Genomic DNA, 12580 nt, shown 5'->3' with positions numbered 1-12580 from the left:
CATTTGAAAACGACGATTTTCTCGAACAAAATTTTTCATTTACTGTTTGCCAAGATGTTGAAATACTATCCATTTATTGGCCTATCTACTGTTATCAAAACAGTCGTAATAAAGTTGAACAATAAAGTTTAATTAGAAATGTACACTATACGTTATGTTGTTGATGTATGGTATGGTATGGTATTTTTAACGTATGCTGTACTGTTCTGTTGTGGTTATATCATATGCAAATAAATGGTGGATATAGATTCACATAAAAAAATTGATAAATTAAAGTACAGAAAGTCAATTTTTAACTACTTTGCCACATTGCAGCGCTTTTTACAGTACTATTGCAAACATTGGAAAAAATCAATCAAACATAAATTTTCACACTTTGATTAATCCATTTTCCTACGCGAATATTTCGAACTAAATCAATAAAACATACAAATAGGTCGAAAAATATCTATCACAATTTAATTTTCCGATCATATTAAGTACATAATTGCATTTTTTTAGATTCTGTCACACGTTTCGAAGGTAGCAATATATAAAAGTAGCAGTAATTAACTGACCGACACTGTCACTATTTTAATTTATATTACACTATTTTCACCACTCTGTAGATAATATACTGCTTCGCGACTAAAAATGGTTGAACCAACGTGCGAAGTTTGATTTTTGACCAACTTCGCCGTGTCGCGAGTCACTTTGCTATAATGCGCATCTATGCCCTCCGCCGTATGCATTATGCGCACTATTGAGAATCGAGTTGCGACGCGGCGAAGTTGGTCAAAAATCAAACTTCGCACGTTGGTTAACCCATTTTTCAACGCGAAGCAGTATAAAAACATCATAAACACTATTATTCATCACATAATCCTAAACATATCATGCACCAGATGCACCGTCACTGTAGCTCTTCGTTCGAGAGAAAACCTTCCGCCGGGCCGGGCTGACATGTAAAACTCTTGCCATACATCTCAGGTCGATGCGCGCATAAAACTTACAGCTGAGCCGTGTGGCGAGATGAGCTTTAAACGACATCCGGCAGAATACATCGCAAAAAGGTTTCCAGCTGGACCAGTCCTGCGGATTCGACAGATGGTCAGTTGTTACAAAAATCTAAGTTACCAAAGTGATTACTGTTGGAACCTCGACCAGGTTCAGCAGCTGAATAACTTTTGGGAATTTCGCGTATTGAGAAGATCAATCAAACACACTAGTATTGCGGATAAGTGTAACATAAAAACGTCTTTATTCTGCGATCTTTCCAACTACAATAGTCAATGACAACCAAAAACAAAACGTGCCAACAAGCTGATTCAAGGGGTACCTCAATACTTTTTCAGTGTTCTACAATGTGAGGGGTGTGACACTATTATTTCTCCGACACTCCTCCTTAGTGTCTACACCACTCCCCCACACTCCTCCTGGATTGAAACGCTTATAAACTCCTCCTGTCATCTAACATCTTTCTGTATTCACTTTCCTGGCTGACTCAAATAGAACAGATCACCACATTTTTCACCAATCAGTACTACCTTTCGACCTTTAGAAATTTGGCAACCATCAGGTCCAAAGCAAACATTATATCCTTCTTCCACCATACGATTTACAGAGATTACGTTCGCTTTCAAATCCGGTACATACAAAACATTTTTCAGTTCGACGCCAATCTTTTCACCATTCCTTCCACATCCGATAAGCTCTCCTGTACCCGACGCTCTCACGAGTATTTTTCGGCCATCAGCCAAACCGATATCCTCTCTACGACGCATTGCATTATTCAAGTTTCCGATATCGTTCGTCATGTGTTTCGTACATCCGCTATCAATCAACCAGCCTTCCGAACCATATTTGTTCCTTGTAGCGGTAACGAAGCACACATTTCCACCACTCGACGATCCGTTATCCTCCCTCCAGCGTCCGGAATTCTGCCTTCGTTTGACATCCTCGATCTCCCTGACTTTGATTAATCGCGGACAATCCCGACGGAAGTGTCCTTCCTCGTGACAGTAATAACATTCAAATTTGGCATACCTTCCATCGTTGCTGCTAATCGTCGTCTGCCGCATAGCCGTTTTAAGCGCTCTCTCCTCGTTATCCTCTTCATTCTCACATCTGCGGCGCCATTCATCCAGCAATTTCCCCTTTACATACTCCGTCTTTAAATCCGCTTCCGGGTGACCTTCCAAAGCCGTGATCAACGGATTATATGAAGTCGGCAAACTCGAGAGCAGAATGGCAACGATCCAATGTTCTGCCAACTTCTCTCCCATACCATGAAGCCTATGCACCAAACCGGATATCTCCGCCAAATGGTTGGACATATTGCCACCTTCAGACAAACGCACAGAACACAATTTTCTCAAAACATGGATCTTGTTTGTCAGAGATCCACGTTCATGATGACCCTTCAACTTCATCCACATATCATTTGCTGATGAAGCACCCATGACGTGCGATAGTTGGCTGTCATCCAGAGCTAATCCGATTGTAGCACGAGCAGAGGCATCATTCGTTGTCCAAGATGCTGTGACATTTTCCGGTTCCGGTTCATTCACTACCGTCCACAAACCTTCCTTAACTAGCAGCAGCTCCATCCGGAATTTCCAACTCGCCCCTGTTTTTTTTTCACAGGCTGTCGAAAACATACACCCGCAAAACAATTAACACAGTTTCATATTCATTAAATGCATGAAGTTTTTATTGCATAGAACGATTTTTTTTATAGAAAGAAGAACAACGCATATTATTAATGTTTTCCCACTTTATCGGTCGAGTTATGTAAAAACGCAAATGTTTTTTTTATAGTTCTGAAATTCACACAGCCAATATGCATGTCATAGTCGTAATGAAATTGATAATTTGTTGGTGAAAATTTTTAAGCGTTACATTGAACGCAATAATGTATGTAACAGTTTGCCAAACTGTTGCAAAAAAGTAAAATATAGTTAAATGCCCCTGTCTTAGTATGTAACGAAAAATCAAGCCCAAACCTTTTGACAAACTGTAATCTTACATTTCAACTATACTTCGCGAATTTTCAGCTCCATATTATCCAACAATAAGTGGACATTGCAACAAAGGATTACTGTTTGGAATACGTTATAAAAATCATTTTATACAGTCAAAAGCTTTTGATTCTATATTGTTCAACATAAGAGCAACTGCTTGTGATACATTAACATTTACAGTTAAAGGAAACATACTGTTTGGAATGAAAAGCAAACTGTATTTTTCTATGCGGGTATTTGTCCTCAAAGTATCTTCACACATTTTTATCTGTATGCACATAGCTGTAACTGCGGAGATTTCTACCGGTAGTTATTTTAGTTTATTGAAGTGTTTTGTGTCTGTCGCGATCATCACACACATCAACTCACGCTAAATCGTTCTATTCCAGTGGATTCAGTTCCCTATGTCTACCCGAAAATGCTCACGGAATTTAAGTTTTGGATTGTGTGGTGCCGGAGACAATCACACGAGCCTAATTTTATGAAAACTTTGCCTGAAGCAAACATGGATTGTACCCCCGCAAGCTATCACAAATTAATAAATTTAATGATAAATGTGACTATTTATTATAAATAAATAAGATATGTGTGGAAATAATATTCATTTTCGATTATTTAATAAAATTCCTCTTCATTACGTTGGCACTAATTTGTTACATATCCTCAAATCAAAATAAATTTTCAGACTTGATCCTTCTCATAGAGGATTATAGGAGAGGATTGTTGAGAACACCATGTGCGCCATTTGATATTTATCTACTAACAACATTATACTACGCGGAGAGACGCATCTCCATCTCCATCATCCATCTTTGCATCTTAAATTATCCTGAATTATTAAGAAACTAGAACACACTACTGGCGTGTGCAACATGATTGTTGTACTAGGATAACTATCTCTCTAACTTTTAGAAATTCGAATTCTAAGGCAAAACTTCTAACTATCGTTGGTTGATGAGAAGATATTGCTTCTGGACAGTTCGTTTGTATACTATTTTCTTTATCTTTTCAACATCGGTTATCCACCAGATGGAATCCTCCAAGCTTATCTGTTCCTGTCACAATGCAGGTGGATCCGAGTTAATGAGAAGGAGGAGAAACCAACGGAGAATATGTTTCTTTAGTTAGAACACAAATCAAAAATGAAACAATAATTATCGTTTACAACCAGAGGGAAATCATGCACTCTTTTTTACAACCGTTCTAATATACGATACATCCTCACCTTAGCTGAAAGTGAAGGACCATTATTCATAAGGATTGCATCCTGGGATTGAATCCCTGAACAAATCCCGCTCACTGAGATTAGAAAAAGCAGGATTCAAAACAATCCTGTAAATTGAGATGAATTCATAGCATGCTTGTTTAAATCTCAGATTAGAAAGATGATCTTAGAAGACTGAATGAAACGATAGCAAATTCTGCTAAATGGTTGATAAAATTGCCTTTTTGCCAAGGGGTGGATCACTTCTGATACATCTGATATTCCGAGAAAATTTGATGCATTCAAATGCATTCTAGCAAATTTGCAAATCATGGCTTGCTCAAACGTTTTTCTTTGTCAAAGTGTCAAACTTGTCATTCCACAAACTTGAAAAGACGGCTGCCTCATCCAGAACATGTTGAATCAAAAGTTTTACAGCGCTTCCTAATGGACGGCAATTGGATTTCGAATACGGAGATAAGTGTCTAAGGTGATATGTAAAGTACTTTATTTTTTGTTAGACTAATTCCCCGTATTCCGTTCGTTAGCGCAGATGTTTAGTTTCAGAGTCATCAGCCATGTTTTTCTGGTTTGCCATCCTTTTGGGATTATTGTAGGTACGAAATTGGACAAGGAGGATTTCTGTAACAAAATGAAGCTTAAGATAGTCACCATGATTGTGGGCTGTCTGCGTTCTCAACGAGGAAGAAAATTTGTCCAGAACAGTGGAATGGTGAATTGAGCTCACTAGGTTCGAGAGTTTCTGCATGACCATACAATAATTCCGTCATCTGGATGACCGACCGGTACCGACCCTAATCCCAGTCATGAACCTTTTCCACTGACAGTAGTACACTAACTACGTGGACCACGTGGACCAAACAATGCAATATATGTTGTAAGTTCAATACAGCGGGGATTCGCTGGTTGGAACACGACTGCCTTCCATCTAGCGAATCCGATCCGTTAGTTGGAATAACTGACAGCTGGTGAAAATGCTCCACACTAACGCAGCTGGAGAGGAAATCGTCACGAAACGCACATATACATACGCATGCTCTATATATGGAGACTGCAATGCGACGGTACCAGGCGTCAAAGTCAGTTTGACATTTTCTGTTGACATTTGAGTGCTTTTTAGTTGGAATATTTTCCAATCAGCGAACATCCAACCATCGAGTCATTCCATGTAACGGACCCCCAACGAGCGAATCCCCACTGTACATGGCTCGGTCCGGAGAGATTACTACCATTGTAGATAATAAAATGAGTTGTTTATTTGGTCAAAAAAAAAATACCATGTTTTTGTCTTGTTCTTTTCAATTCACCTGCATGTGAGATTTACAACCCGATCCGCCCAATCGAATGAAGGTGTTCCGGTTCACCTCCACTGAGTCGCATTACTGTATACGGGTTTACCACGAAAGAGTTTCTAACTACTCCTGCTCCCAAGTAGTTCCATTTCTATATGCACGCAGGATAAGAATTATATTTACAATATTTCTTAGTACAATGCCACAAAGATCCGATGAAAATATTTGCTTGATTATCTGAAAGAAATAATTTTTAGCAAAGGATCATCATAATAAAGAACAAACATGCACAACAAACAAATACGCGTTGCTATAGAAGGCTACGTTGATGAGGTGGTGTTGCTAACACCAATGCTAAGTTGATGCGAATGGCGAAAAAATGCATTTGATGCAAATGAATGTACCTTTGATGCACATTGAACAAGTGATCCACCCCTTGCTTTTTGCCCATTTTTTTCACCTAAATCTCATTTATGGTGTGAAACGTGTTTTGCTCGTAAACAAGAGCTGTCTATTAGTATTTATGCTTATTCAAAAATGGATAAAGGCAATTTGATCAGCCATTGAAAAGAATTTGATCATAAGAATAGAGAACGTTTAAACAAACAGTATTAAATTTTATTTATTCATTAATTATTATTATTTAACAGCAATAGGCCTTCGTATTGACACCCAAAGTGATGAATGCGAGAAGACGCTCGATCTTATGTGCTGATTTCCTGAGTAGACTTTGATTGATGAGCAGTTCGTACAAGTCTGTTGAGCCTGTAGAAAACAAATAAAATAAAATGTTAGAAATGTTTTATGTGTAAAATGTGATACTTAATAATAAATAAAATAAATTGTATTCAATATAATTATTCATCACCCTAGAAACATGTTTTTAAATAATTTCTTGGGAGCCCGATACCTGTCCATAATTTAATTATCATGAAACAGTTTGGAATCCTAGTTCAATCTAATACCAAAACTTCAAAGGCACAAATCTGACGAACATAGCATCAAACAACAGTGCACTTCTTATTTTTTTTTTTGCATGAGTAGAGAGGTTAAAATAAGAAGAGCGAGTCCATTTGCTAACGGTTCCTCAGTTTAGTGCTTCTTAAAACGTTAATAGGGGTACATTGGCCATTGTGACGACCATCTTTGGATTTCGAGATGTTTCACCATAAACATCTCAAGCTACAGAATTTTTGTCATGTTCGATTATATGTTTGGTTATTCGTTTTTCGAAACTAGAATGAGATAAGAGACTGTTATAAGAAAAATAATCAAATTGGTATCATTTTTTTTTGAGCAACGAGCATTAAGTTTTCTGGTGAAGTCGAATTTCGTTGGTTGCACTATCTTTGAGTGGGCTACGTATTAATTGGGCTCCCGTTAGTTTGGCTATAGCCCACCTAAAACGAAGGCAAACGTCATTTTCTGACATAAGACGCAATTCATCAATGTTGGTAGCTCTGTTTTTCTTTTGTTCTATGTTAAGGCCGGTTTGCTACTGACAAGAAAAGGAATCGCCTATCTCGATGTGTGGAAAATTTCTCCCAAGAAATGGTCAAGAAAATCACTTTTTTCTGATCGCAGTACGCAGTTGAAAAGAAATGTCACTTCAAAGGGGGCTCTCTGTAGGAAATTTCTTGACCCTTTCAGTCAAGGAATTTCTTTCCTTTTCTTGAGCGAAACAGCATACTTAGCTTTATTTGACAGCTCGAAACTCAGCCAGATTAGTGAAAGTCTTTCACTAAGTGGGCTACAGGTTTAGTGCTACGAACGAAAGTTGACAGTATACCTACCACTCTAGCCGTATAATAATATTAAAACTCTAATAAAAACCGAGGGGGGCGACACCCCAAGTAACCAGTAAGCACGATAATGCGGCACGGTAACAGCATTATATGCGCATATAGGGTAATCATTTGATGCATGTCAGTTTTATATACGCATATAATGCTATTATAATGCCAGAAAAGGCGAAATAGCGTGCCATTATAGTGCCAAGATATAACCGTGCTTCTCGGCACCACTAATGCTGATATAAGACCACGTGAGAAACGTCAGTTGTTTTCGCCAGGTTTTTAGGGCGAATATTTTGTGCTTTCGCGTACGCAGCCAGAGAGCTTTCGCGTATACGGCCAAGCAACTGGTACACGAGGTAAATAAATGAATGAATGAAAGCGGAAACCTTCAATAGTATGCAAAAAATGTTATAAAATGATACAGATAGTACTTCAACGTATCAGACATATTCGTTTTGGTAGTTTTCATCCTTTTGAGGACTTGCAATTGCCACATTTTGATCCTCGTTTTATGATGATGAAATTCCTCATTTTGCGTCTCGAACCTGCGACACCCGTATTGTTGAGTTGTTGTCCTGCTCCTTTGCTCCTACGGCCACATAAGATTAATAGTATTGGAAAGAAAAGTGACCAATTTAAACCATCACTTTTCCCCGTCATAAAACCTGCAATTGTAGTAGTGAGAAGATTTATGTTTGACTCCCTCTTACCACTATATGCAAACACAAAGCACGTGGTATATCTGTCAAAACACTGGATGGCATTTAAACATGCCCTGTATGCGAATATAAAGTCCATATAGTGCTTATTTAATGCCTGTATACATCATGCTTAGAAGCATTAATGATGCTGTAATAGGGTTTCTACGCAGCGGAAGTGCTGTTATAAGGTGTGTAAGCATTTGTGGTGCTATTATAATGCATGTACGCATCTATGATGCTGATTAAGGGCTTATTATTAGTGCTTATGGTTACTTGGGACATCCAGATATTTTAGATTACTATGATATCTTTGATCAATCTTTGAGATGACCATTAATCTTCTCGTAGCATATTATCTTGTTTCATCTGTGGCATATTATAAAACATCTTTTTCCATCTTCATAAATTCAGCTCATCTTTTCACATCTTACATGAGCTTGTTAACGGATTGACTCAGTAGTATGCGATCAGCAATAAAATATTAGTACATATTATAAGTTTATTTTGTAAAAGTAGAGGTTGATGGTCATCGGTCCCATGATGCAACCGCAAAGGATGTATAGAACGGATAATTGACGGAGGCGTGGCACACGAAACTGTCCAGGAAGTTGAAGAGCAGAACATGAGATGTGTTGGCTAGGTTTCCAGCAGAAACGGTTCCTGCTAGATCAAATCAGTGATTGCCTTTGAGAGCAGCGGGCAAACGCGACTGAAGAAGACTAGAAGAGGCGTGTAGCTTGAAGGACAAATTTCATTTCGGCGATGATTTATGCTTTGTGGGTGGACATAAGCAGATCACATTTGGCGTTCGTTTGATGGGGTTCAACTGCTGCCGCATTGAATCGAGAGGGGCAGCGGAAGAAGCTCGGAGTAAAGGAATGTTCATTGTGAATTATTAAAATATATCTCCGTGGTTGTTCTGTACACGCCCTCATTGACAACTCCTGAAAAATGTATTGATTGAAGAAATATATATTAACAAAATTTGTAGTTTTTATTTTTGCTGTTCGGAAGCTAAGAGTTCAGTAGATTCCATCGGGTCTACTTTGATAAAAATGTGAGGCAGGGCATCAAATTAAGCTGTAAGCCAGGATGTTTTTGGGGAGGATTGGTCTATCGTATTCACGGAAGATATTATTGGGTGATATGAATAAAAAACTTTGAATTTTACTACATGTAGCATCTACTCAAAAACAAAATTCACAAAGTTTACTACACTTTTGGTATGAATAAAAAACTTTTCGAACATGTAGTACTTACTACTTTCGAACATGAGCAGTGACTGAAGCTGCACGTTAAGAAATTTCCATTCAGAGTGCAGAGTGATTCTGCACGTAAAGAACAATCTATTCAGACTGACGCCTAAAATTAATACAATCATGCATATGAAGAAAATGCATGGAATCTAATCGATTACGCGACAATTTGCACAAATCATGAAGGTGCTGTTATTTGACAAAATTTGTAGTGTAATTTTGCGATTAGTCTGGTATTCCCTTTATGTCTATGATTTTATGATGATGGTACATCAAAGAATTTTCTGGGTGGTTTTCGGCCTTCGCCAACGCCAGTGATTGATGATTTTTTTAAATACTAGCTTAACATCTATGAAGAGATCTTGAGATTACAGCTATCAAATTTGGAACCACATATTTTCTAGCACCAGTACTGAGATTCTGGTGAAATTGCGGTAGAATTTTGATGCTCCCCGTATGTTTTCTTAACAGCATGTTGAATTCCGGAAGTTCTAAGTGTTTCTGCGATATTCTCGTTATTTTGGTGGGGTTTCTGATAGTATCCTTAGAATGTCTAGAACTTAGAATGTCGAGATTTTTATGGGAATTGTAGTGATTACATTGGTAGTCGTTAGAATTCAATGAGGATCTCCCCTAAAACACCAGGGTTCCCTTTGAAATTATCAAAATTCTTGTCGATTTCACAAAAAATCCCATTGAAATCTATAAAATATTTACCGACATTCAAATCGTTTATATTAAAGCACAGACAAACAGACGTCACACTCTCATCATTCTCCATCGACCACCTTTTTAACGGTCAATTCAAATATATTGTAGGTGGTTAATCCACCACCCGCAACGCTCGCATCGTTTTTGTTCGCGTTTGACGTTTACACACTAGCGCCACCTGTTAGCCCATCGGCCAAACACACCGATTTTAGCATTGGGCGTACATGTTCTCTCGAATATGATTTTGATCGCGATTTGTTCTAAGTGTTACGTCTGTTTGTCTGTGATTAAAGCTTTGCTTTGAAATTCCAACGGAACTGGAGATCAACGAAATCTTAAAGGTTTTTACAAAATTACGAAGATTGATTTTCAGAATTACAAATATTCACACAATAATTCGCAGGAATCCCACCGCAATCTTATAGATTCTTACAGAAATACCATCTCAAAGATACCCACAGAATTCAAAGATTTTAATATTCGGAATCCCATTCCCACCCCAATTCTAGAGTTTTTACCAGATTCCTAATATTTCCGCAATATTCCTAGAATGGTATTTAAACTTCCAGAATTATCATAAAAATCCGACATCCCTATCGGAATCCCAAAGTTCCTACAGGAATTCCGGAATTCAAAAGGAAATCTGAGATGTCAGAGTTTACAAGTAAGATTCCAAATTATATTATAAATATCTGAATTCCTACCGACATCCTAAAATTCCTAGAAAATAACATAATTATCGTAATGCCAGAATTCACACGGATATTACAAATTGCTACTGCCGGTAATCTTACCAGAATCTCAGCATTGGCGGGCGAATGTTTTCGTAACCTCAGAATTCCTAAGCAAAACTCAAAATACCTTCCGAAATATCAAAACTCATATCGTTTTCCCATGATTTTTACTCAAAAGTAAATTATTCCATTCAATTCCGCAATCTCAAAGCATGTGTAGCAACCTCTGAAGCTAACTACCAGTAGCTTTGTAGTAAATGCTACCTTTATTCATAGCAATGCGTTGTTTGTAGTATGTTCGAAAGGTGTAGAAAGGAAAATGACACAAACATGTTCCACTCGTGTTCCACATATAGCGTTCACTGTAAGCTCAAAGTACCCTTTAAAGGGTAAAAAAGTACCCTCTTTGAGAGAAACTAGTTTAACTCATAAAAAGAGTAAAGGGCCAGTACTCATTAAAGAGTAAACCGCCTGTACGTCAAATCAACGAGTAAAATTTACCCTTTATCCTAAAGGAATTCGAGATGGAAAATGGGTAAAATATACTCTATTTCTGTTATTTTAATATATAATGATTTAAAACCAATTCATGAAAATAAACAAGAGAAATAATAAACATTTGGCTATCACATACTTTATTAGAACTTAATTTAATCTATAAATACAATTATCATGCTGATTTGCACATTTCACCAAGGCCAATGTTTGAAGCGCTTCTTGTAGCATTGGTATGCCGGTTTTTACTAAACAATTACTGCATTCCGTGAAGGTATTTTTATGTAGTTCATTCGTTCTGCAAAGACAAAATCACTTAGTTCGTAACGTAATAGATAGTATTATTTACCTTTAAACTTACCAATATTTAGATGTTTGTTTCCTTGGCATTAGGAGATAGAACGGACAAAATAACAGCGTCCGCCAAAAACCCTCAAGACATTCTTCACCCATTAAAGAGTAAACCTCCGAAACTAATAAATGGATAAAATGTACCCTTTATCCAAAATTTGAAACTACCCCTCATTTTGACAGCTTCATATATCGGAAAATAATGGGTATTCTTTACTCCTTAAAGGGTAATGCCGGGTTTACAGTGTTTACTACCGAGAATGTAGTAAACTCAACTTTACTACATTTTATTCATACGGCCCATTGTGTTGTGCAGTGATGTTGAATATGATGCTCCCTAAAAATTAGAATGGTTATCAGTGAAATTGTATACAACCCAATACTCATTTACCTACCCGTTCCGGAAGCCGGAATCCAACCGTAATCATGGTCGTCGGATTTGTTTCAGTAAAGCGCTTTCTCGCATGTAAATAATAATAAACTCAGAATAAAAAGAACTATCTTGACATTTCCTAGAATTTAGCATTTTAAACGCAGTTGTGGATATAAATATTATGAATCCGGTAGAAATCAAGACCAACATTTATTTATAATTATTGTTTTCTCAGGCCCCGTGCGTCGCAGCTAATATGTGAATAGTGCGCTGTGTTCATAAAAATCGTAAGAATGCAGCGCCACACTAAAAAACTGATTTCAAAATCGCGCGAGTTGAGGCGCGTCGCGAGTCTCACTGGCGCGATCCGGTTTGGTGGCGGTGCGACAATAGTTCAAAATTACTCGCATTTCACACAACACTTTTCTACAGACTGTTTACAAAAAGTTACTTCTGTTTAGCAAAAAACTGCACTCACCATCATCAACATCATCATTGATTCTCCTTCCACCTATTCACATCTTCATGCATCTCATCAGTCTACGATACCAGCAGAAGATGTCAGCGCATAAACCATGTCAAATCCAGAATCCCTCGGTTTAACGCAAGAACCCGAATTGAGTGTAATGAACTCACTTTTGAGT

The sequence above is a fragment of the Aedes aegypti genome, chromosome 2 (assembly GCF_002204515.2).
Source record: "Aedes aegypti strain LVP_AGWG chromosome 2, AaegL5.0 Primary Assembly, whole genome shotgun sequence".
In the NCBI taxonomy this organism is placed as follows: domain Eukaryota; kingdom Metazoa; phylum Arthropoda; class Insecta; order Diptera; family Culicidae; genus Aedes; species Aedes aegypti.
The sequence above is the reverse complement of the archived record's forward strand: the minus strand, read 5'-3'. Positions refer to the sequence as shown.